Source organism: Cupressus sempervirens, chromosome 5 (assembly GCF_028749045.1).
Source record: "Cupressus sempervirens isolate cs-2001-9-10 chromosome 5, ASM2874904v1, whole genome shotgun sequence".
Taxonomy (NCBI): domain Eukaryota; kingdom Viridiplantae; phylum Streptophyta; class Pinopsida; order Cupressales; family Cupressaceae; genus Cupressus; species Cupressus sempervirens.
The window spans coordinates 778,191,526-778,218,727 of record NC_143122.1 but is presented as its reverse complement, the minus strand read 5'-3'; the positions used below and the strand labels follow the sequence as shown (position 1 = coordinate 778,218,727).

Sequence of the window (27,202 nt, the reverse complement as noted above, 5' to 3'; positions counted from 1 at the left end):
GAGAAATTGAAACACAAAAACAATTATTAAAATAATACTGATTAAAACAAAGCTAACTAAATCAAAATTTCTTTTTTTCATTTTTGACAATTTTGGAACTTGGTTAAAAGCAACACAATTATAAAAATGGCATGTGCCATGAAGGTTTGTCTGGCCTTGAAGACTTTAATTCTATGTTACCGGAATCAGCCAAAACTATACATACCCTTGTACGATTTATTTAGAATTAAAATCAAGTTCAATTTACCTATGGATGTGTCTAGGACACAGTTTTTTATGCACGAATTCATTTGTAATTATTCATGAGAAAACCCAAGCAGTTCAAACAGTGAAAAACAGTATCAACGCAATTTTCTTTACTTTTGACAATCAGAATTCAACCCCTAAACCCTAAACCAAGTCATTTTTACTTGCATTTTCTTTGATGGGTAATATGAAAAAAGAAGTATTGCATTTTTCTTGACAAGTAGGTAATGCCAATGTAAGATCTGCAGTCACCAAGTAAGCAGCACCATGAATTTCCTCTAATTCTGCAACTACTTCCACTTTTTGTGTCCGATTGCACTGGGATACATTTAATACAATCGGTGGTGGGATTGCTTGCAGTTTTTCAAATCTTACTCCATCATCTAATGCTGATAATGATAATGATGTTTCTCTTGATGAAAACTATATTACACTGATTATTCATTGTATTATTTCAATATTGAAGAACGATCATGACATTCATGCTTTACAAATAGACATGATATTGGTATATATTTTCAAATTTGTGATATTTGTGGTAGTTTTGTTAAGAACATGCATCATATGTAGTATTCCAAGTTTAATTTCTATTTATGGCTGTAAATGTGTATATATTTATGATTTTTCTATGTTTTTGTACAGACATACCCAGAACACAACAAGACACAACCAGCCCCCAGAAATTCATGATACCGGCAAACCTGATCTATAGTTGATTCCAATTTTCCAGAAACTTAGCTTAACTTGGTCTTAATGACATAGGATCCACCTATGGATCCTCACTTTGGCCTCACAAAGAAAAAATAAATGTCTAAATGGAAAAGCAGCAGGTTCTTAGATCTTTTTCAATTAAATCCCAAGTAAATGAGTCCATTAATAATTATGATTTGCGGAATCAATCCCAATTTTATACAATGCCATTATATCATATGCCAAGTTAATTTATCTTTAACATTTATGCCAAGCAGTACTCCATTATCGAAAATCAGTAGTGATCTCAATTCTGTAACCAATTTTGCACATTCTGTGAAAACTTAGATTATTTTACATATTTTTATACTATACATGTCAACAGAGTATCCTTCAATACAGCCATACTGAACCCAGTAGATGTCAAACCCAAATCCCAAACTCAGGCCAGCAACATAGGGAGAAGTATTTAAGATAAGGAAAGGAAACGAAGGATGCTTCTCTATATCCTCTAATAAAAGTAGATTACAGGAAATGAACAAACTGAACATGCCTCTAATTGTGCAGCCTATGCTCTAAATTGAAAGCAACAGAATTGAAAAATCAAAAGGATGAAGCTTCCACAGGCGGATAGCAAGTTACTGAAAGGATTTTTGACTTCAGTAAAGCAGATTTACAACCACGGATAGGGTTCTTTTATTATGAGTACAGAACTGGCAATGTAGAGTTTTCTACCATAGAAGACTTGTATTTTGCAGGAAAAGAAAGACCCTATACAATGGTACGGTGACGAAGCACCAGAGTTGCAATCATTTGCAAAGTAATTACTTTCACGGGTGCATGTTTTTTTCATCATGTGACAAATTGGAATACATGTGGTTCCATTAATTCTCTATATGTATAGAGAAACCAACATGAGTCAAGGAGGGAAGAGGACATGGGATACATTCATTGTACCCATCAATCCATCACCATATTATTTTCTGCACCAATCAATGTCCCCATCTCCAAGACTGCTACTAAAAATGTATTAAGGTTCCTTGTCAATTTTATCATTAAAAACAGCCACAATTGTTGATCTGATATCAATCCAGTCCAATAAATGGCATTATAACAAGGCAAGTGTTCCTAATCTGTTTACTTCTTATTTATAAAAGATGGCTCATGTGTAACTAAAAGGAGCACTCTGCACATAGGGATGAAATACAGCTTGTACACAGTATTAACGGTTTCACAACAATGTCAATTGATGGTCATTAGTTACAATTTGTCATTTTATTACAAAATAATTAATTGGAAACTTCAAGTATACCTTACCAACCAGAACCTCATTTGTGAAAGGTCCATACATGTCTGCAGTATCAAAGAAAGTGATGCCTCTGTTGAAAGCATGCTCAATTAAAGCAATACCATCTTCCTCTGCAGTAGGTGTACCATAAAATGCTGACAGCCCCATACATCCCAAGCCAAGTTGAGAAACCTATTAGCATTGTATAATTCAGCATTTATATTAGAAAATAGGATGTATCAAAGAAACAAGCACGTGACTAAAATTTTTCAATAATTAAACGAATAGGAATCCGGTAAGAAATAGATACTTTAAATTCTTACAATCCAGATAGCTTTTATCACATTAGCCACCAAGTTCACATTCGAATTTGATTTGGTCACAGTGAAAGTTGGGAACTTTCGCAGTGGAAAATTTAGAATTTTAAGACAAAGATAGGCATGTTTTATTATAGATTTATGTATTCAAGTTAAATATGTTTACAGAAGCGACATTCCAAAATGGAAAAATCAAAGTTGGGTAACAGCAATGGTTACTACAAGAGTTTAGTTAATAGACTGATCATTTATGGTGTCAGTGCTCAAAATTCACAATATTTATCAACACAAAATTACATTTCAAGTAGTTTAAACTTTAACAAAAAATAAAAAATAAACTTTACCTTTTCTTCAAAAATTACATTTTTTTAAGGTATCCTTCTGAATAGGATGACATTCCAAAAATTTAATCAAAATGGAAAAACTTTCTCCTAGATTATTCCTTTTACACTTCATAAATAACAAAGAGGACATAGTAACTAATGGATCGAAGATCAATAGGAAAGACTAAAGAGATGAAAATTAAATTAATAGTTTATGCAAAGCCTCACTTTTAGCATGCTTTATATAAATGTTTAGCCCTACAATCGAGACTGACACAAAGATAATTAGGTAGATAGTTGTAATGAACTAGTTGTTCAAGTTTATGAAATGCAAGCAATAAATCAAGCAAAAGTGGAGGTCAAGATATATTTTCAGACCTAAAATCAAAGAAACAGCAAAGCTTTAATCTTGGCTCTATCCTGACTGATGGAACCCTATATTTTTGCAAATTTAGAGTTCCAGATCCATGACCAAGAAGCAAGTTTCTCATCAAGTATGTTCTTTCTATTTCCAACTCCTAGCAGCCAATGGTCAATCTCTAGGTATGTATGTATTTCACATGAGAAATCATTCCAGAGACGCACTCTTGGATCCCAACTTCTTTATATTTGTAATTTGAGTATTCCTATATTCCACTATAAACCTAAGCATATTAAAATACATTTTTCTTTTTGAGATTCACATAATATCACTAATCCATATACATTTTGAGAATCTTAGAGCTTGTTTTCTTTAAAGGAAATAAATATTAATATATCTCATGTAGTTTCAATTACAAAAATAAATTAAAGTAATATTATGTAACGAAATCATATTGACAAGACTCATGCACATTACAATATCTAACTCATCTAAGCGCTTGAATAGTAGTTTGATATAACTTTGCAATAAAAGAAAATCGATAAACCAAAGTACATTAGAGGATTGTAATAAACATATGGATAGTTGACAACGTCTCTTCCTTTTGAGAAACTTAAACAAAGACAATCTGCCTGTATACGATGAATGTCTGGGCGCACCTGCACTGTCCCATTTGCGCTGGAACCACTAATATCACCTGTACTTTTAAGGTGGAAAGTTTTATGGAGACAAAAGATCTTATTGGAAGGCAAAGTGGATGACCTTATTAGAGATTGTTGGTGGATTGAAGATGAAATGAAAAAAGCTATTACATTAAAGAAAGTATACAGCTCTGGTGAAATTATTTTCAAACATATCAAAAGCTAGTTACCAATTATGAGTTGATGGCAGCTGCTATTTGTTAATGTCAATTTTGTACCACTACATAACATATAGCAATTGAATACTTGATATGGAATATCAAACACTCAATCCCTATCTTGAAAAGTAAATAGTCATGAAGACATGAGGAAAACTCCAATGTTCCTTATACCTGTGGATACTAACTCAGTTATATTAATGTGATTTGTTGGTTAATCACGTAGGTGGCCTGATGTTGTTCATTCAAGGATTGTCGAACTCTCGTTGTGATGGTGATGATAGTTGGCTTTGTAAAGTATATGAGCGCCAAATAATGTTGATGGCGATGATGATGGAGGGTATGTCTGCCAATGATGCTTCTTCTTTTCTAACTTTCTTCCCAATTGAACTCTAACTACTACACTATTTGTTGCCTTACTCCTACTCCTATGAATGGAAAGATTAGCAAATGGATGGGGATCGAATCTAATGAAAGCTTACCAACGGCCCTACCTCCACAAATGCAATGATTCAAGAGAAAAAGACTAGATTACCACGCAAGGCTTCCTCACAAGCCGCTAGGATGCTAGTGGCCTAGTTTATAGATCCCTATCAAACATCCACTAATATCACCATACAACTATCCATCTATTCTTACTCTCAACAACTTTCTTGAAATAAAATCTACTTTAACAACTTCAATTAAATTTAACTCTAACTATTGGAAGTAGAAACCATGCAATAACACCAAGTGTTCTTATCACCATGCAAGTCACAACAATGATAATGAGAAGCAATTTTGGTATTATCTTAAGCAGCAATTTTCTTCAACCCTTTACAAATGAGAGCAAATGGCCTTGTATAGGGGCCAAAATTACAACCAACGGTAGAGATTAAGAGGCAAAATTAACGATCCAGATCGAATCCCGAACACCCTCATTAGGGTTGCCACCCCATCGGCCAATGAGAAGGCGCCACCTCATCAATGGACCAATGAAAAAAAGGAAAAGTAGCTACCAATGAGAAGGCACCAAAATGGTAGCCAATCAAAATCAGACACCTATCCTACCCAAAAGAAAGGAGAAATTGTCACTTGGGCCTACATCAAATGATCTTCTAATATAATTCTACCCTTTTCTTTCATCTTTTTAGCCAAGGCAATGAACTTGGCTAGCCTGTCGTTGACTTCCTTCATGGGAGGGCAAAGCGTGTGCTTCATCTTGAGCTCAACTAAATTCATCATGTTGCTCGATGCTTGTAGTGTCTTCTCGTGATCCTTCTCATATTCTTTTGCATATCCGATAAAGGCATTGAGGCAAGGGTGCCCAAATGTTTCTTCTTGATGGCAACCTTACCCAACTCATCCAATCTTGATCCAAATTTTGTCTCATTGATATTCTCTTCTTTTGATATTTTCAAAATCAAGTGCAGCCCCAACATCGCTCATCATGGTTGAAATGGAAGTGCCAACGCCTGGGCTGTGTTGTGCAATCTCATTCTATATCTCTTCAAGTATCCTCAATCTGATAATGAAGGCAACAAATCAAGACTCCACCGTACTCACTCCTCCATCTACGAACTTGGTTCTCTCCAAATATCTCTCCGGTAGCTCAATAAATGCCTGTAGCCTGGGAATGGCTAAGTCCTTTATTGGAAGGAAATCCTTCCACTCCCCTTCAAATGTTTTGAATTGGCAAGAAATTTCACCCATCTTGAATTATATCATTGATCCAATCTTTGACTTCGCGCAGTTGAGCTGCTATCTCTTCTATGTTGCTCCTGTTGTCTTGCGGAAGGGCTGCCTGATGCAACTATTGGATAGGCTGGCAATCTCTCCAACACTTGTTTTTGGCCTCCAACTTTACAATCCTCTCATTTGCCTTCCTTAACCTTTCTCTAATTGAAACCATACCTTCCTGGATCTCCTCACATTCCATGTCATCTGTGATTCTTTCCAAGTTATGCTCTACTATCTCATACTCCTGGGCTACAATTTCATCTACTACCTTGCTAACCTTTGGTATAGGAATCTGAACTTTTCAGTGACCCTCATCATCACTCCTGATTACCTTTGCCACCGTTTTTGCAATTTGTTTATGTTTCTCACTATCTTCCTTTTCCACTAACCCTTGAATATCTTCAACTGTTCAGACAGTCACCACCTCGCCTCTTGGCATAAGCATTTGCCTTAACCATAGTGGTGCAGTGCATCTCCTCAAATCTGGATTCGGTTCGACTAGCAAAGCATCACCAACAGCCTTGGGTGCCTGGCTTATTTCCTCAATATCAATTGGCATATCCTCTTCTTCACTAGTGATTGCATGTTGGTTCTTCGAGAGAGGAGAGTACTTGGTGTTGTTACTATAACCACTTGATTTTGAATCAAAGCTCACCTCTACTGCGACCCTTTGTCCACTTGTATTAACCTCTTGGCTCCTAGCCTAAATTATGCTCTCCCTTGACGGTGTTGCATTTTGTCCCTTTGCTAGAGGTTTCAGATGTTCTTTACTTTTCTCAACCTCCAAATTTCTCTTCTTGCTCTTAACTACTCTTTGTTACCGGCTATTGCCCCCACCTTTCTGTACTGGCATCGTTGGAGCTTCTTCCTCTAGTTTCATCCTCTCATAAGTAAGGCGTACCTTCCAACTTTGTAATTGTCTTAACTTCTCATTGTACCATGATTTAGTGTGTAAATCAACTATCCTTGTAATTGCCTCTAAGGAAGGATCCTAATGATCATCCCAATCCACTGGACCCAGTTTTGTTCCATCCACTGTATCATAATCTTCCCTTAGCACATTTTCATCATCTTCCAGTTGATCGGGAATACCAAGGCGTCTCCATCCGATTGCCCTCATCATGCCCACTAACAATCTTGAGAAAGATAGCTTTCTCACATGAAAGTCATCCTGTACATTGGCCCAAAAATCTTCTACAGTAGGAATATGTTTGAATGCGTTTTCGTGAGATGCCTTGCTAAGACCATTAGGATCAAATCCCTGTCTTGCTCTATACCATCCTAGATGATACCATTCTAACTCCTTCTCCGTAGCTACAAAGGCAACAAGATTGGGGCAAGTATTATTGCCTATTCCAAACGAGAAAGTAACCCTTGTCTCTCCTTTAAGTTTTATCATTTTGTCATAATGCTCAAGTTGCCTAGCAAACTCCATCAAAACTATCTTGTCGGGCGGGTACCTTGGAAGTCTCTTGGGACAAATTGTACTTCCTGCTACTCTAATATATTTGAATTGTGGAAATTGGATGAACCAACTCCCATACTTCTTAACTTTTAATTCCGCTTCTGTTGAGAGCCTTCTAGCAGGTGTCCCTTGTAATATCCTTACTGTCTTCATGGCAAAGGCGTCATAAAACATCTTATATATTTGGTGTTATGCAAATGAAGTTGTGAATAGCACTCATGCACCAAACATTGCCCCGGCCTATTGCCAATCACTCCTAAGGCCTTACGTCTAGGATTTTCATATAGTCTCACAATCAGATAGAGAAGATAGGATCCCATATAGAATTGTTTTTGATTTTGCACTGTCCTAAGTTGCAACTTTAGATTTTCACTTATAATTCTAGCCGAATCAAATTTTCTCTTTCCATTTTGAATTTTATCAATAAAGTAGTACATCCAGTTCTCGAATTGCATACCTTGAGCCACGCCCATGATCCAGTTGAGAAGCACAATTAGATTGCCATACTCCGATTTCAAATCTGACTTGGTGAGCTTTGACGACTTGGTGACTCCCTTCTTGCCTTCGTGTAACCAATTCTACTTTAAATGAATGAAGTAGGCCTCATGATTATCCTAAAATAACTTGGCCAATTGATCCATCATTACCACTATTATGCCTTTATACTGGGGAATATTAAATACTTCTTCGACCACTTATCCGCTGATGTTAGTCAACACTCTCTCCCCTTATCAAAAATGATGGACCTAGTAACAATATCAAACCATGATGCACACTCCATTACCAATTCCGGACAAGACAAGGTAGGAGGGAAAGTTGTCGTATGTACAATTCCGCTCTTGTAGAGCTTTGCCATGTGAGATTGTCCTTCCTTCAATCTATCCTTCAACTGTACCATGTTCACCGTGCCGATATTGGTATCACTTATTCGCCTCACTTTCTTAGAAGAAGGTGATCTTAGGCATCATGTTTTCCTTGTCTTTTTTGGTATTCGTTCCCTTTGGGTTCTTTCTTGCACTAACATCTACCATCCTAAACACTTATTTCTACCTCTTCGTTCTAAATGATATGGACTACACTTATCAATCTCCAACCTTCTTTCTATTAAAGGAATCTAGCTTATTTCTGCCTCTCCAAGTCCTATCTCTACACTTATCAATCTCCAAACTGCAATCCTAGGGGTGGGACTACCACTTATTTCTACCTCTTCGTTACCTTAGGATGGACTACACTTATATCTCCCAACTTCAATCCTAGGGTGATCCAGCTTATTTCTGCCTCCCCACATGTCTTATCATGAAATCTACACTTATATCTCACAACTTCAGCCTATCAATAAAATGATGAAGTGGTAGATGATGAGTGCAAAAAGAAAATAAGGGAAACGAACCAAGCAAGAACAAGGAATAAAATCCACCTTTAAAACCAATCTTCACTTCTAAAAATGAGTAGAATTTTACCTTAAATATGTCTTTACCAATAATTGGGTCTCTTCAAATTCAAAATCAGATCTTTGAAAATTCAATCCCGCTTGCAAATAATGATGCCCTAGCAAAAATCAAAATTTTGACTTCCTTGAAATCGCCCACACTTACCAAAAATCAGAACCTAAATCACATTGCCCTTTCACCAAATAAAATCATCAAATTCTAGAAGGAGAAATCGGTGCCAAAGATGGAGAAACTTGACCTCAAAAAATTGCCCAATTCTGCAAAAAATCGGATCTACCCCAAAAAATATGTCCTAAGGCAAAAATTCACCCAAGCAAGGAGGAAAAAAGTGCCGCCAAGCTATGGAGAATCTGCCCCAAAAATCACCCAAGCTGAAATTTGCTTCCCCTTTGAAGAAAATTGCACATCCAAGGAGGAGGAGGAAAAAGGAATGAGAAAATAAGAGGGGAAGCCCCTCTTATACCAAACTTTTTGTCTCTCCAAGTGGGCCGACCTGCCTGGCGGGAAAACAAAATTAAGTTAATCCCTTAATTAATGGTCATGATTTAAATGCAACATTAAATTTACTTAGCCCATCCTGAAATTGGCCCATTTAATTGCTAGTTTTGATCAAAAATTGCAAAATAGAAACAAGGTAAGCCTAGAAAATGTCAAAATTTTCAATTAATAATGTTTTGGCAATCAAAATATCATTAAAATCAAATCTAGCAAGCCAAAATCGATTTTCAATTCCAAATTACCAATTTCTTTTAACATTTCTAAAATCCTTTAGGCAAAATTTCAACCAATTTAATGCGATTTTGCAATTTAATTCCATTTCAAATTTGCAATACAATTTTAACTTTTAACAAAATAAATCATTTTCCTGGCAGTCAAAATTCAAACTCCAATTTCAATTTCACTATCAAATATTTCCTTTTCACCGATAATTTTAAGATTTCCCAAAACGACTAAATCTAACCAATTCTTTTTGAAAATGCTCAAGTTTATACAATTATATCAGATTTTCAAAATCCATCTAAGTCCAAAATTTGCAATATTATCCTTCCAGAGATCGTTTTAACCATCTAAAAAATGTTGTTTTTGAATTATGTTTGGCATAAGGATAAAATTACATGTTCCAGAAAATCAAGTTTCACACTGGCTGAAAACAAATCAAATCAAATCCCTCTTGGCCCGAAGGCATCCAAGGTGTAAAATTTTCAAATCGAAAACCCCTAAACTGTTAGTGTAGTTTTTTTTTTTTTTTTCCTATTTTGCTAGGTTTTTCCTACACTTTTAATAATCTCGCTTAGGTTAATAAAGCATGTCTTATTAGCTGAATGGTTGTGAGGTGTCACCTTCCTACATGTGAGCATCCATTAGCTATCTTGGGAAGATACTTTGCTATCTTTAGTCCGATAGATGGTTGCTCCTCATTGGTTGGTGTTGCCACCTCCTCCCTCTTCCTAGCCTATATAAGCATGCTACCTGGCTTGTATTTGCATCTCTTGTTTTTGCATCCTCTTAATGCTATTTTGCTTCCAGCATTTGCATTACTCTCTTGGAGACGAACTCTATGATGCTATTTTGATTTTGTATCATTTGCATTCATAGTTTAGATATTTATTTTTTGCACTAGTTTTATGAGTTATTAATCTTTTCAGATTCTAACATGGTATCAGAGCTTTTCTATGTGCAAAAGTAGATTTTAGTTTCCTTATTTGAGAGATTCGGGGGGGGGCTAAAGTTTATTGTAGTTTTTTGAAAAACGAAGTATGCTCTTCTCTTGCATCTTTGGATGATCTTGAGAATTAGAAAAGTTTTGACAAAAACAATTTTTCTCTGGGGTTTCAATCTCAAATCTGACAACCAACTTGCATATTTGGAGTTTTCAATCAGTTTTGCAGGTTCCAGCATGCCATTGATGGACTTAGGAAGCTGATTCAGCATTTGCATGTCATATTCTGGTTGTTGGAGTCAATTTTTGATTTCTGGAGCTGTTTTTTACTGTTAAAGGCATCTGATTTACACTACAGCAACATCTTCTGTACATCAGCAAGAAAAATGTTTTTTGGGTTTTGTTCGCAGCCCTGAAAAACCATCTGGGTATCTTTTAGATTTTGCATGCAAGCTGTATATTTTGCAGAATCGAGCATGAAAGGCTACAGCCATACCCTTCTCCGTTGGCAATCGCAAATTTCAATGCAGTTTTCAAATGTCTCATTCTTGCTCATACGGACTCCGATTTTGATGATTCTTGTTATGAACTTGGCTATTTTTTTGTGCTCTATCCACTAGTGAAGTTGTTTTTTGATTTTCATGCATAAATTCTTCAGAAATTGCAGATTCTCAGCCGTGACTGTGCACAGTTCTCGCTTTGGAAACTTCGGAGGATCATAACTTTCTCATACAACCTCATATCGAGGTGATTCTTTTTTTGAAAGTGCATGATTTTTCGAGTAAATCGCAGTGGTGCTATTTTTTTCCTTGATTATTGTGCCCAAGTTTCACTTTTAGCATATGCTCTTCATTAGGGTTTGTAATGCATTGAAATCAAGACCACTAAGTATTTCTTTCTAGTGCTAGTTGTAAACGCACTAAAATAAAGTGTCAAATCATATTTCTTTGGGGGGGTTCTTTGATTGAATAAAAAGGGGGGGGCATTGTCGTGGCTGGGTTCTCTTCTTTTTAGCATTTCTTCTCTGCATTTCTTCATCATGGATCAAACAAATATGCCCATCCTAACTCCATACAATTACTTTGAGTGGAAATCACGCATGACAATTCACTTAAAGAAAGCTGGATTAAATAAGATAACTAGGGACTTGAAACTGAACCTACTAAAGATGAAGACAAGCCTAAGTGGTTTAACAAATGTGATGAGGCATATGGAACATTGTGTTTGTCTGTTTCTCATGACTTTCTATTTCACATTGAGTCTGTGGATACACCAAATGAAGTATGGACAAAGCTAGAAACACTATTTGGGACACAAAATTCAATGAGGGGTCATATGTTGGAAAATGAATTAATTAGTTTGAGTCCAGGCAATTTCAACACAATCCAAGATTTCTTCACCAAATTGAAATCACTAATGCTAAGTTCAAAATATTCTGTGTTTGTCTCTACCTTCTATGCTACTAAGGGTGCACTTGGTACTCAATTCACCATGCCATCTTTAGATGATTTTGCTGTCAATCTCACTCGAGAACAGGACCAACTAATCCAGATGGGCACTCTTAAGTCCTCTAAGTCACATGCCCTGGCTGCCAACCAAGGCACAAAAGAACAACAAGGACAAAGTAGTAACAAAAATAGTAAGGATGAGAAACAAAATAATAGTGAGGAAAAGAAGGATCAGATACCAATTGCTTCAAAAGCAACTATTGATACCTCATCCTCTAAGGGCGATAAGCCTAAGAAAGAAAAGGTTAAATGTGCCTATTGTAAAAGACCCGGTCATGATGAACATAAATGTTTGAAGAAACAAATTGATCACTTGACATACATTCTTGAGAAGAATAATATTAGTGTTCCTGAGTCTATCAAACAAAGTTCTAATGAAGAGTCTAACAAGGCAAAAGAAAACAGCAAGGGGAAAGGAAAGGGCAAGGCCCTTTTTGCAGTTGCTTCCTCACCATCCACTTGGGTTCTTGATTCGGGTGCTTCACATCACATGGCTTCATCTAAGGAAGAAATTGCATCCTTGGAGCCATGTACTATGCCTTCTATTTTGATGGGTGATAACACTCTTGTTGAGGTGTGTGGGAGAGGGTCTGTTGATGTGGGGGTTGGCACATTCCATGATGTTCCTTGTGTACCCTCATTGCCAACTAATCTCCTATCGGTATACCAAATCACTCACACAAGTTTAAGCAAGCGGGTTGAGTTCACTCCTAGTTCAGTGGAGATATGTGAGTTGCACAATGATTCTATAGTTGCAGTTGGGAGAGCAGATCATCAGTCACGACTCTATATGTTTTCTCACTTTGTTCTTGATCCTCCTTTGACTGTTTTGCTCACTCACTTTAATAATGTGAGCAGATTATGGCATGAGCGGGTTGGCCATCTTAACTTCCACTACTTGCATCAGCTTAACCAGCAGAGCATGGTCACAAGGTTGCCTTCTACTTTGACATTGGAGTCACTTGGAATACATGATAGATCTTCTGATGGGCCAGATTCACTTGAGCAGTCTTCTACCTCCACTATTGATGCAGAGAGTGATTTAGAGGACTCACCTCCTTCCTCTCCTCATCATCATTCACAGGTTGATGATTCTCCTCTAGATTCTCCATCTTCTGGTCCACTTTGGGATAGACAGACCTTGCAGTTTGCAGGTGATTGGGTTGGGGATCAATCAGACACCAAGCAGACTCGGTCACAATTCAAGGATGCTCTACATATCTTCATTGCTACTGCCTCAAATCCACAGTCCTTTCATGAGGCTTTTGGTATTTCTGAGTGGGATACAGCTATGCAGGAAGAGCATAGTTCCTTGATGAGGAACCACACTTGGGATCTTGTCCGTTTTCCTAAGGGAAGAAAACTTGTTCGATGTAAGAGGATCTACCGGACAAAATTTGCAAGCTTTGTTGGGGGTGTGGGATGCTTCATCTTTTGGGGGGGCCTCTTCCTCTCACTTGGAGTCCTAATTTTCTTTGGAGAGTCTCTTTTCTCTCTCTTTTGGGGGAATTTTATGTACATGGGTACCTCATCAGGCTTGACTTGTCGAGACCCATTTCTACATCCACCTAAGCTTCGCTTATCAGGGGGTGTTAGTGTAATTTTTTTTTTTCCTATTTTGCTAGGTTTTTCCAAGCATGTCTTATTAGCTAAATGGTTGTGAGGTGTCACCTTCCTACATGTGAGCATCCATTAGCTATCTTGGGAAGATACTTTGCTATCTTTAGTCCGATAGATGGTTGCTCCTAATTGGTTGGTGTTGCCACCTCCTCCCTCTTCCTAGCCTATATAAGCATGCTACCTGGCTTGTATTTGCATCTCTTGTTTTTGCATCCTCTTAATGCTATTTTGCTTCCAGCATTTGCATTACTCTCTTGGAGACTAACTCTATGATGCTATTTTGATTTTGTATCATTTGCATTCATAGTTTAAATTTTTATTCTTTGCACTAGTTTTCTGGGTTATTAATCTTTTCAGATTCTAACATAGACAACTCCAAATTTGCTAAGGCAACTGAAAAAGGGGGTTCCTAAAAATTTTTGGGGCGATGGTGTGAAAACCTCACAATGATATTGAATGGACAAAGGAACGAATGATATCCAAATTGTGAGAGTTCATACAGCTGAAAATATTTGTTTTAGAACAAATGTGATAGCAACAAAGATGCATCTTTGACACACCGATAATAGACTTATATATTAAATAGTGCCAGTGATAACATAACCCTATAATGACATTTTATGACTCATGACCAAATCATTATACCAAATAGCTAGCATGGATCATACCATGTGACCTAGTACCCACCACTAATTCAAAGAGTTTATTTGAAAAGTTGAGTTGCGTTATTATGAACATTATTATAAGATTATGATCATTATATTGCAAAATCTTGCTGTCATTTTAACGATTCACATCATAATTCCTAAGTTACCAATTTGGATGTGAATTCTGAAGTGGATTCTGGAAGCAAATATGTGATGTGGGGAATTTTTTTTTTATGCAAATGCGGGAGGAAACCTATATATGTATATATATACAAAGAAATGCAAGAAACATACAAAAAGAAATCATTTGATAGTATGACTATGATACTTCACCCTCTATCAAAATTCATATGATATATCAATATGTGCTTGTCCAACATTAGAGTTTAGTCTTAGACAATAAGTCCAAATAGGTCCTGTTCAAGATTCCAACAAAATAAAAACTTAGTTAATGATTCAAGATTCAATCAACTAATATGCATCAGAGTCCAAATCACAAGGATTCGAAGGAAAATCCTCATTCTCATCATCATCTCCAATTGCTGAAAGATCATATGAAGCAAACATGGTTTCACTTATGCTAGATTCACCACGTGCAATGCTATCATCATCACCATCTCCGGCTGTAGTACGTGTTAAAGTTGTAACTTTTATCGGATTGGTTCAGTCTGAGATACATTATTGTTATTGGTAAATCATCATTTCCTATATATATACTTATCCATGATAAACAATATTATTGTATATATATATATATATAGATATATATATATATATATATATATAGATATATATATATATATATATATATATAAGTAGGAGATAATTTCCACATCAAGTCAAATTGTGATATTGCTATAAGGTTTTACCTCTGTGATTTTGAGTCAAACTCATTGACCCATGTTTCATGAGTAGTGATTCAATATGAATCCATCTCTCATGAGAATAAATGGAACACTTAGCACTCATTGGATCTAGGTGATGTTCACAGGGGTGAAGCACCGGGACATCCCGGGAAGTCACCCATCCCAGTACTCCTCCATCCTGAGTGCGCTTAACTACAGAGTTTCCTCCATGGTTAAACTCAAAGCTTGAAACCCCATTTGCAAAACCTTCACCAAGTGTTGCGCCTTATGAACCATTCATTAGAAAGCCCCTCAAGCTATTCAATTGATAAGTAGGAGATAATTTCCACATCAAGTCAAATTGTGATATTGCTATCAGGATTTAATTGTGTGACTCAATATGAATCCATCTCTCATGAGAATAAATGGAACACTTAGCACTCATTGGATCTAGGTGATGCTCCACAGGGGTGAAGCACCGGGACATCCCGGGAGGTCACCCATCCCAGTACTCCTCCATCCTGAGTGCGCTTAACTACAGAGTTTCCTCCATGGTTAAACCCAAAGCTTGAAACCCCATTTGCAAAACCTTCACCAAGTGTTGCGCCTTATGAACCATTCATTAGAAAGCCCCTCAAGCTATTCAATTGATAAGTAGGAGATAATTTCCACATCAAGTCAAATTGTGATATTGCTATCAGGATTTAATTGTGTGACTTTGAGTCAAACTCATTGACCCATGTTTCATGAGTAGTGCTTCAACATGAATCCATCTCTCATGAGAATAAATGGAACACTTAGCACTCATTGGATCTAGGTGATGCTCACAAGGGTGAAGCACCAGGACTTCCCAGGAGGTCACCCATCCCAGTACTACTCCAGCCTGAGCGCGCTTAACTACAAAGTTTCTCCTCCATGGTTAAACCCAAAGCTTGCAACCCCATTTGCAAAAGCTTCACCAAGTGTTGTGCCTTATGAACCATTCATTAAAAAGCCCCTTAAGCTCATCAATTGATAAGTAGGAGATAATTTCCATAGCAAGTCAAATTGTGATATTGCTATCAAGATTTAACTGTATCAAACTCATTGACCTATGTTTCATGAGTAGTGATTCAACATGAATCCATCTCTCGTTAGAATAAATGGAATACTTAACACTCATTGGATCTAGGTGATGCTCGCAGGGGTGAAGCACAGGACTTCCCGGGAGGTCACCCATCATAGTACTACTCCAGCCTGAGCGCGATTAACTAGGGAGTTTCCTCCATAGTTAAACTCAAAGCTTCCAACCCCATTTGCAAAACCTTCACCAAGTGTTGTGCCTTATGAACCATTCATTAGAAAGCCCCTTAAGCTCATCAATTGATAAGTAGGAGATAATTTCCATAGCAAGTCAAATTGTGATATTGCTATCAGGATTTAACTATGTGATTTTGAGTCAAACTCATTGACCCATGTCTCAGGAGCAGTGATTCAGCATGTATCCATCTCTCATTAGAATAAATGGAACACTTAGCACTCGTTGGATTCATGCTGAATCACTGCTCCTGAGACATGGGTCAATGAGTTTGACTCAAAATCACACAGTTAAATCCTGATAGCAATATCACAATTTGACTTGCTATGGAAATTATCTCCTACTTATCAATTGATGAGCTTAAGGGGCTTTCTAATGAATGGTTCATAAGGCACAACACTTGGTGAAGGTTTTGCAAATGGGGTTGGAAGCTTTGAGTTTAACTATGGACGAAACTCCGTAGTTAATCGCGCTCGGGCTGGAGTAGTACTACGATGGGTGACCTCCTGAGAAGTCCCATGCTTCACCCCTGCGAGCATCACCTAGATCCAATGAGTGTTAAGTGTTCCATTTATTCTAATGAGAGATGGATCCATGTTGAATCACTACTAATGAAACATGGGTCAATGAGTTTGACTCAAAATGACACAGTTAAATCCTGATAGCAATATCACAATTTGACTTGCTATGGAAATTATCTCCTACTTATCAATTGATGAGCTTAAAGGGCCTTTTAATGAATGGTTCATAAGGCACAACACTCGGTGAAGGTTTTGCAAATGGGGTTGCAAGCTTTGGGTTTAACCATGGAGGAGAAACTTTGTAGTTAAGCGTGCTCAGGCTGGAGTAGTACTGGGATGGGTGACCTCCCGGGAAGTCCTGGTGCTTCACCCTTGTGAGCATCACCTAGATCCAACGAGTGCTAAGTGTTTCATTTATTCTCATAAGAGATGGATTCATGTTGAATCACTACTCATGAAACTTGGGTCAATGAATTTGACTCAAAATCACACAATTAAATCCTGATAGCAATATCACAATTTGACTTGATGTGGAAATTATCTCCTACTTATCAATTGATGAACTTGAGGGGCTTTCTAATGAATGAATCATAAGGCACAACACTTGGTGAAGTTTTTGCAAATGGGGTTGCAAGCTTTGGGTTTAACCATGGAGGAAACTTCGTAGTTAAACGCACTTAGGTTGGTGTAGTATTGGGATGGGTGACCTCCCGAGAAGTCTCGGTGCTTCACCCCTGTGAGCATCACCTAGATCCAATGAGTGCTGAGTGTTCCATTTATTCTCATGAGAGATGGATTCATGTTGAATCACTACTCATGAAACATGGATCAATGAGTTTGACTCAAAATCACACAATTAGATCTTGATAGCAATATCACAATTTGACTTGTCGTGGAAATTATCTCGTACTTATCAATTGATGAGCTTAAGGGGCTCTCTAATGAATGGTTCATAAGGCACAACACTTAGTGAAGAATTTGCAAATGGGGTTGCAAGCTTTGGGTTTAACCATAGAGGACACTCTGTAGTTAAGCGTGGTCAGGCTGGAGTAGGCTGGAGTAGTACTGGGATGGGTGACCTCCCAAGAAGTCCCACTACTTCACCATTGTGAGCATCACCTAGATCCAATGAGTACTAAGTGTTCCATTAATTCTCATGAGAGATGGATTCATGTTGAATGACTACTCATAAAACATGGGTCAATGAGTTTGACTCAAAATCACACAGTTAAATCCCGATAGCAATATCACAATTTGACTTGTTGTGGAAATTATCTCCTACTTATCAATTTATGAGCTTAAGGGGCTTTCTAATGAATGGTTCATAAGGCACAACACTTGGTGAAGGGTTTGCAAATGGGGTTGCAAGCTTTGGGTTTAACCATGGAGGAAACTTCGTAGTTAAGTGCACTCAAGTTGGAGTAGTACTGAGATGGGTGACCTCCTAGGAAGTCTCAGTGCTTCACCCCTATGAGCATCACCTAGATCCAATGAGTGCTAAGTGTTCCATTTATTTTCATGAGAGATGGATTCATGTTGAATCACTACTCAAGAAACATGGATCTCAAGAAACATGGGTCAATGAGTTTGACTCAAAATGACAGTTAAATCCCGATAGCAATATCACGATTTGACTTGTTGTGGAAATTATCTCCTACTTATCAATTGATGAGCTTATGGGGCTTTCTAATGAATGGTACATAAGGCACAACACTCGGTGAAGGTTTTGCAAATGGGGTTGCAAAATTTGGGTTTAACCATGGAGGAAACTTCGTAGTTAAGTGCGCCTAGGCTGGAGTAGTACTAGGATGGGTGACCTCCCAGGAAGTCCCGATACTTCACCCCTGTGAGCATCACCTGGATGCAATGAGTGCTAAGTGTTCCATTTATTGTCATGAGAAATAGATTCATGTTGAATCACTACTTATGAAACATGGGTCAATGAGTTTGACACAAAATATCACAATTAAATCCTGATAGCAATATCACAATTTGTCTACTTGTGGAAATTATCTCCTACTTATCAATTGATGAGCTTAAAGGGCTTTCTAATGAATGGTTCATAAGGCACAACACTTGGTGAAGGTTTTGCAAGTGGGGTTGCAAGCTTTGGGTTTAACCATGGAGTAAACTTCGTAGTTAAGTGCGCTCAGGCTAGAGTAGTACTAGGATGGGTGACCTCCCAAGAAGTCCTAGTGCTTCACCCCTATAAGCATCACCTAGATGCAATGAGTGCTAAGTGTTCCATTTATTCTCATGGGAGATGGATTCATGTTGAATCACTACTCATGAAACATGGTTCAATGAGTTTGACTCAAAATCACACAGTTAAATCCTAATAGCAATATCACAATATATATATTGTTATACATATTATTATTATTTATGTTAATATAATATTATTAAATGGTGATTACTCTAGAGAAATGTCTCTTCATGAGACATGTCTCCTCTCATATTTATATGAGATCCAAATCTGCATTTGGAACACATCAATTATAATGGGATAGTACATTTGCAGAAAACAATCCATGTTACTTAACATGGTATCAAAGCAGGCTGCAAATTTAGAAAATATAAAAGATACAGAACAATGAAAATATAGTAAAGGAAGAAATAATCCTTGTAATTATCTTTGGATTCAAAGTTATTTTCTTTATCAATTCATTATGTGTATCGGTCTCCCCAAGTGTGGTGGTTGATGGCATCAATCGACAATGAGTACTGAGGATGTTACCCTCATTATTGGCATTCTTTCACTGTTGAAACAACAAAGCCAAGACGATTTAGAAGAAGTGGATTGCTTTGGACGAACAAAGAATGAACCGAGAAAGCTATAGAATGCACAGCATCGAGTGGAGTTTACGAGCCGTGGGATGGGCTAAAGAAGGAAATAAAACTATTGAAACTTCACTTTCTTATCCTTACATTATGGCTAATTTCACAGTGGAATGTGCACGGGATTCGAGTAGGGAAGTGATTTATATAGTCCAACCGCTAGAGATCAAGTCCAAGTTGTCACAAGATAAAAGCGAGGATACATTGATAGATAGCAATAATCACAAACATCAAAGGAACGAGAAACAATAAATCTGAGTCACGGTTGTACTAGTGATATCAATTTGAACAGGAATGGGAGTTCGATAGTGACTTTTGTAGGATCAATGCGGCAAACACCGTGAATGTTGAGCCCTCACACATTGACCGCAAAAGCATGAGATTGTCGAGAGTACATGTCATGTGAAGATAAGGAGACATACCCAAACTCTCAATATGTATGTGACAGTCAAAATTATTGGAAGGTCATTGGCCCCCAAACTAACCACTAAGATCAAAATAGGTCAAACCCATACAAAATCCTCGGTCAAACAACTAACACAAATGTTGTAATCTCCAAAGTTGTGAACCACATGATGATGCAAGTTGACACAAACAATAGTAAGAAGCGTAACGGTATAAGGAAGTTAAGTCCTCGGGTAACCACCAAATAAGAGTGTATTTGGGTAGAACACTTCTATATAATAATGGACTATTCAAATAAGCAATGTAAATTGAGATTGTCATATTTAATATGATATGTTTATCTGACAATCAAACCAATCAAATTCCTGTGTGTCCATGTAAGCGACTCATGGGAAGATAGGAATTGGCATCGCATACTTATAGGCTACTGTGGAGCCACATCGAAGACGGAAGAGAAATATAAAGCGGATGATCAGTGTTGGATCGACCTTAGTTTCTTGTAAAAACAGATATGTCCGAAAATAGTATGGGAAGCATAAACATATTCAAAAAGGGAAGTAACCAAAGAATGTCGAAACTAAGTTTTGAACCCGTAGAGATAAGATAACATACGTGCCATAGGATGGGCTACGTTGGAAGGCCCCACCAAACATGTAGAGACATCAGAGGAATAAGACTAGGAGATCGGATCGTCAAATATCTTTTCTGATGTCTACTTCGTATTCTTTGTAGATTGCTCATGTCGATCAGCAGCCTCTTTTCCTTAGATACGTAAGTACAAGTGCTAGAAATCAGAACACCATTATTTTTTCAAATGCTATAATCAGAAGACATAAAAGCAAGCATTCAAATCAAAAGATCTTACAGAATTGCTATATTAGTCAGACATTCCAGGCAAGTATTCATACAGATCAAAAGTCTTATCAGGCCTACTTAAGTTCACCTTTGCATATTGATAAATCCATATCAGACATAACAGGTAGAGTGATCCACCAACCTGTAATATATCGTCATATCACAAGAATAACAGACGAGCGAGTGGGTTGATCAAAGGGGAACCATTTTGGATAAGTATACTGTGTTATCAGGAACAACTTACTCTTATGCTACAATCTTCATAAGTTTTTACAGAAAGAAGTCTCTTGCATTTGACGATAGTCCAAAATCATAAAAAGATTGAATTAGGAAACAGTACAATCTTTCAAGTTCTAATTAAAACAATTCAAGAAATTTTTTGTATGGAGGAACAAATGTATTCTTTAAACCAATCAAAGTACATACACGAATGAAAAATCAAAATGGGCATTGCTTGATTTGGTCGGTCATAACTACAGCCTTTCCACCTGTGTAAGGTGCTCTTCTGGATTTGTTAATCATTCCAAGAGGATCCTCGATGGAGGGAGCTATTTCCAAATGTCATCTGAAGACACATGGGGAAGAATATATATTTTACATCTGTTTACATAAAGAACAACTTATCAACATACAAAGTAGAATCTATCTACATTGAAAAGAGGATGCATATCATGGAAGGCACCAGATCACCAGGCATGATTAGAATGGATTCAGTTGAATCTAGGAGAAGGCCTCGCTAAAATCCTATTGACTAGTTTTCTCACTACCCTTTGTATAGCCATTCTCAGTTACTCATCTGGTTCTGATGGCTCAATTGTGTTCTCCAGGCGTGCTAAGAATCAGAGATATGATCCGGAGGGTAGGCTTGGTGAAACATCAAGTCCAGAGCTTTGCGATCATGGGCAGATCTCTGGTGCATACCTTAATGCAGCAATGGGTGTAATTCCTGGATTGAAGATTAGAGGCACAAATTACAGCACTCCTGATGGTACCCGTACTAGAGATTACATTGACGTGACTGATTTGGTGGATGCACATGTTAAAGCCTTGGCTAGTCTAGTGCTGGTCATGGTGAAGTACATATATATAATATTGGCACTGGCAGAGGAAGGTCAGTCAAGGAATTTGTAAAGAAATGCCCTTGGTTATCCTACGATTCTGGGATATGCCAATCTTGAATTGAATGTACAGTATCAAGAAGCTAAAATGGGCATTATTAGGAAATGAGGGTTTCCTTCCTAGTAATTGGGCAATAATGGGCATTATTTGGATATACCTTTATTGTAATTGGGCAACGAAACGAGGTTTTCTTCCTAGTTCTTTCCCTGTGGAGCCCTTGAACTAGATTTTTATTTTATATATTTATATATGGTAGCTCTGTCTACATTATTTTCAAAAAAATATATATATACAAACAGATAAAAAGGGGAATCATTAATATAATAAGGTTGACATTCTTATCACAACTATTGTTGACAATAGTGCCCTGAAGATTAGTCTTCATCAAAAACAATTGCATTGATCAAAGTATCTCAAAGAAAGAAGGATATTGAAGTTCTACTAATAGAATAAAGTCATAACAAAAGATTATCATCCTTGGTTAATAGAAGAAAAAGATTCCCACACATGTCTATCCTTATAGTACACGAGATTAATCATTTCATAATTGGTGTAAGGAAGCAAATAAACATTGGTCTATCTATCGAAACTAAGAATCATTACAGAGTCAGAGAAATATAATTATCCTAAGCATGGATATAGACAATGTACAGGAGAAATATCCAATCGGTACACTAACTATTTGAGCAAAATGATAACTTCAAACTATATGCGGATAGTGATTGTGGTCTTATAAGAAGCCAGTGATCTTTAAGTTTGACAATAGATAATTTGCCCTTTTTCAGTGAGCCCTCAAGTCAGGCTCCGTGAGCTGATCCTCTTAAAATAGAATGAGTATGTGACATAAAAATACTAAATAGACATATTCTGGTTACAAGATGGTTAGAGAATTATAATCACGATGGAACTGATTGAAAGAAAGACTATCCTAACTTTAAGACAAATCAAGTGAACAACCTAAGATGTATTTATGAAGTTATTTATACATGAATTTAGAGAGATTTCTTATAGGAGAAATGGCACCACGAGAACCTTTAATAGGCATAAGGAACATATCTCAAAGATTATAATATAAGAATTCAGATTAACTATCACTTATGGTATTACTCAGATCAGAATAGGATCTCAAATAAATAAACATATGAAGAATAGAAACATCAACCCTTATATAGTACATCTCTATACTAAATATAAACCTTTTTTATTCATATTACAAAGTCAAGTAAGAGGAAAAAGAGGGAGATTGAGAGGGAGACTGACACACACACACAAGGATCATCCCGAGAAGACTGGATATGATTATAATTCATCTAAAAGTTGAAGTGAACTAGACTATTTTATCGTTCAAATTAATAATAACGAAGTATGTGGGAATTCTACATTATTGGGGGGTGAATGATTACTTTAACCAATGTTTCATTCCCCATTGGAGGCATTTTCTTGTTTGATGTATATGGACCTTCATTGGAGCAACTTGTATCAAGAACGTTAATGTGCAGATAAGTATTCATTATCTTTGATTATTATATTTACTTGCTTATTATTTGTAATTCTACAATCCTATAAGAGTTAATTGCCTTGATCTTTTCCTTTGTGTCTGATGATGCTCTTGCAGGAAAAGCAGGTTGGTTTACCAAATATAGTGTAGACTCAATCTTATGGCAACAGCTGTAAAGAAGCTATACATTAGTCATTTGATGATCTGGCTGATTAAAGTGAGGCTCAAGAAGCGAGTATCTTTGATGATTGAGGTTATGAGTATACTTTCGTATCAAAAGAGAGTTCAATACTTCATCAAAGACAACCATATACAAGGAGCTTAAAAGATTGATACTTAGACGAACTCTAATATACCTATGTATGACTACATAATTGTGATAGGCCTACTCATATGTACATCACAAGGAAGTAATAACTTGTCACTTGAAGGTTGAAAGATTAATATTGGATTGAAAGCGAGTCTAACAGACATCCTTGGGTGAAGAGAGTCTCAAAGGGAGTAACTAGAAGACTTGACTTGCCAGGATCATTGTTCAAAGAGAAATTTTTTGAAGTGCAAACCTTTGTGAATGATATCTTCTCTATGAGGAAGAAGTTCTAAGTAAAATTTATTGTAATGTATTCTTCCCTGTGAGAGAGAATTGAGGTGAAAACCCTTGTACCACCCTCTCACTTGGTTCATGGTGATTACTATTTTGCATATGATATGTAATGAAAGGTGACGATCTCTCATTGACACATAAACAGAAGGTAACTATTGTAAGGTGGCAATCTTATAAATGATAGACCTGATAGACTTCATTAAGTTGTTGTCACAAAGTGCTCAAAGTCATGATAACGAATGTATCATGACAGACTTCATTAAGTTGTTGTCACAGAGTGTTGAAAGTAATGATAATGAACGTATCATGATCAGACTTCTTCAAGTTGTTGTCCCGGAGTGCCAGAGATCATAATACTTGTCATGATAGAGTTCATGACATTGTGCTTTTTGTTTATCTGATTGACTTAATTGTCTGAGAGAGCCTGAAATCAGATAACTCATTCTCTTGATAGACATCTCTTATTTGATGCCAGTGCACATATCAAAAGAATATAAGTATAATGAATATCATATGATTAATATTTCTTGTTGAATCATACTTCGTATTATATTTTGGATTATATTGAAAGATTCTAAATCGACAGATATACTTTGATATCCTTAAATATGTCATTCCAAGAATATCATACTAAGATGATATTTCTTCATATACTTGAGAGCATAATGTGTTCTACAAATCCTCCCTAGCTAAGAGGGAGTGTTAAAGTTGTAGCTTCTATTGGATTTGTTTGATCTGAGATACGTTATTGTTATTGGTAAATCATCATTTCCTATATATACTTATCCGTGTTAAATAATATTATTGTATATAATAGTATATAATAAAATATATATATATATATATTGTTATACATATTATTATTATTTGTGTTAATATAATATTATTAAATGATGATTACACCATAGAGACATGTCTCTTCGTGAGACATGTCTCCTCTCATAATTATATGAGATCCAAATCTGCATTTGGAACACATCAATTACAATGGCCATGATAGTACATTTGCAAAAAACAATCCATGTTACTTAATAGTAAGATCATGAAGTGTTGCATCCAAATTCGCACACTCAGGGGCTACATCCCAAAGCTTTGTTGCCCCTTCCTTGTAATGATCATTCTTACATGACAAAAGATGCAAGTTGGTGTAGAAAAAGACCGAGTCCTTAGCTTTCTTGGAGCCCAACCGATTGCACTTCACTAAATGGATAAAGAAGTATGCACTCCAATTCCTTGCAGCAACAGAAGAACTAAGAACCTAGATAGTTCTCACAAAACATACAAATGAAAAACAAATTATTTTTAAAGAATGTGTGAAACACTAAATTCTAGAATGCAAGTGTAAACATAAAAGTCAAACAAAACAAAATTAAAAATTTACTTGTGATAGAACCTTGATTGCAAGAGGTTGAAAATGCTTGAAAGGTTGACCATACATGTACCACCATGTGATAGCTCCCATTCTATTTTGGTCCTTTAGTGCAAATGGAGAATGCTTTTGTTAAGAATGTTAGCCTATTAGTGAATTGAAACATCTAATGAAGTATTAATTATTCATATGTTTCTATACATCATACATCATATATATATATATATAATTTGTCATAACCTTATATTGCAAATACCAATTATCGGTGACAGTCTATTCACTAATGTTTTGTCATTAATGTAATATAAGGTACTTGGGAATCATGTATATTAATCGTATCAACCATGTAAGATATCTGTATTATTATTTGGAGTCTCGTTTTGGCTTACACACCGATTGGTATTAGGTATTTTGCTTCGCTTACACACCGATTCGTATTGGTTGTTTTGTCTTGCCTTTCACATTGATCAGTATCAAGTGATTTATGTTTTGTTATGATACGGTACAATTAAATATATGTTGAGGCATGATCACGTAGGGTCATGCCCCTACGTGATTATGTTTCAATATATGTGTATATATATGTATGTATGTATGGGTGTGTGTGTTCTATTCAATCTAAAGATCATTATCAATAACATCGGCATATTTGATCTCAAGTTATATCAGAATACTACTTCAAAATATATATTGAAAATATATTGAATTTACATAAATCATCAAGTAGTCATATAACTCTAAGATCTCCAGATTTAGTTCATCTCAAGACTGAAAATATAGTTGCTTAGTCTCCACCAATAAAGATCTATCAAACTTTACATGGTATCAGAGCCAAGTTGGTAGAGAGACTTTCAAATTTAATCTTGAACCAAAACTGACAATATGTAAAATAATGTTAGAGTAGAGGACAAGCTTGAAGGAGCAGCAAATTTATTTTTTTAGAAAATTCGGATTATTACAATTCTCGAAGAATTAGAACTAGAATCTTTTATTGAATCAGACATTTTGATACCTAAAGATGAGGCAGAAAAAACCACTTGGAAAAGACGAAATAATAAAGCCAGGAAAATCATCGTGGTCTCAGCAAAAGATTATATTCTTCCATCCATCTCAAATCTCAAAAAGGCATTTGAAGTATTCAAGACAATTAAGGTTACATTTGAAATCAACAACTGAAGTAGATTGATCACATTAAAAAATCAACTGATCAATACAAAAATGAATAAAGGAGAAACAATCTCCTCCTACTTTGGAAAGATTTTCGAACTTAAAAATCATCTATCGTCTATTGGAAGCAAAGTAGAAGACCAAGAACTATCAATAATAGCATTTAGAGGATTATCCATATCTTGGGAAGCTTTCATCCAAGTCGTCAGCAGACCCTCAATACTAGCTTTTGACAAACTAAAAAATGAGTGCACGTCAGAAATCAAGAATAATCTCTTGATGGATGATCAAGAGGGAGAAAATCAGGCTCTCTTCTCAATCTCTAACAACAAAAGGAAAAAGAGGAAATTCAAAGGAAAGAAATATGACAAAAGGAAAGGGAATAATAATTACAAAAGAAATGACTTCTCCAAAGTTAAATGTTATAAGTGTGAGAAACTCGAACATACCTTCAGAAATTGTCCAGAAAGGGAAAAAATCTTATCTTCTTTAGCCGAAACAAAGAAGGCTGAAAATCTATTATTCTACCC

The 27,202-nt window shown here is 36.3% G+C and overlaps 1 pseudogene across 1 annotated transcript in view; it reads right to left on the bottom strand.

The window, feature by feature from the left end:
- Positions 1-27,202, bottom strand: part of LOC149558246 (putative aldo-keto reductase 1) — a 78,259-nt pseudogene that overhangs the window by 37,300 nt on the left and 13,757 nt on the right. The window contains exon 3 of the transcript XR_016365000.1: positions 2,249-2,416. The product of XR_016365000.1 is annotated as a putative aldo-keto reductase 1 (transcript). The remainder of the gene's footprint in view (positions 1-2,248; positions 2,417-27,202) is intronic.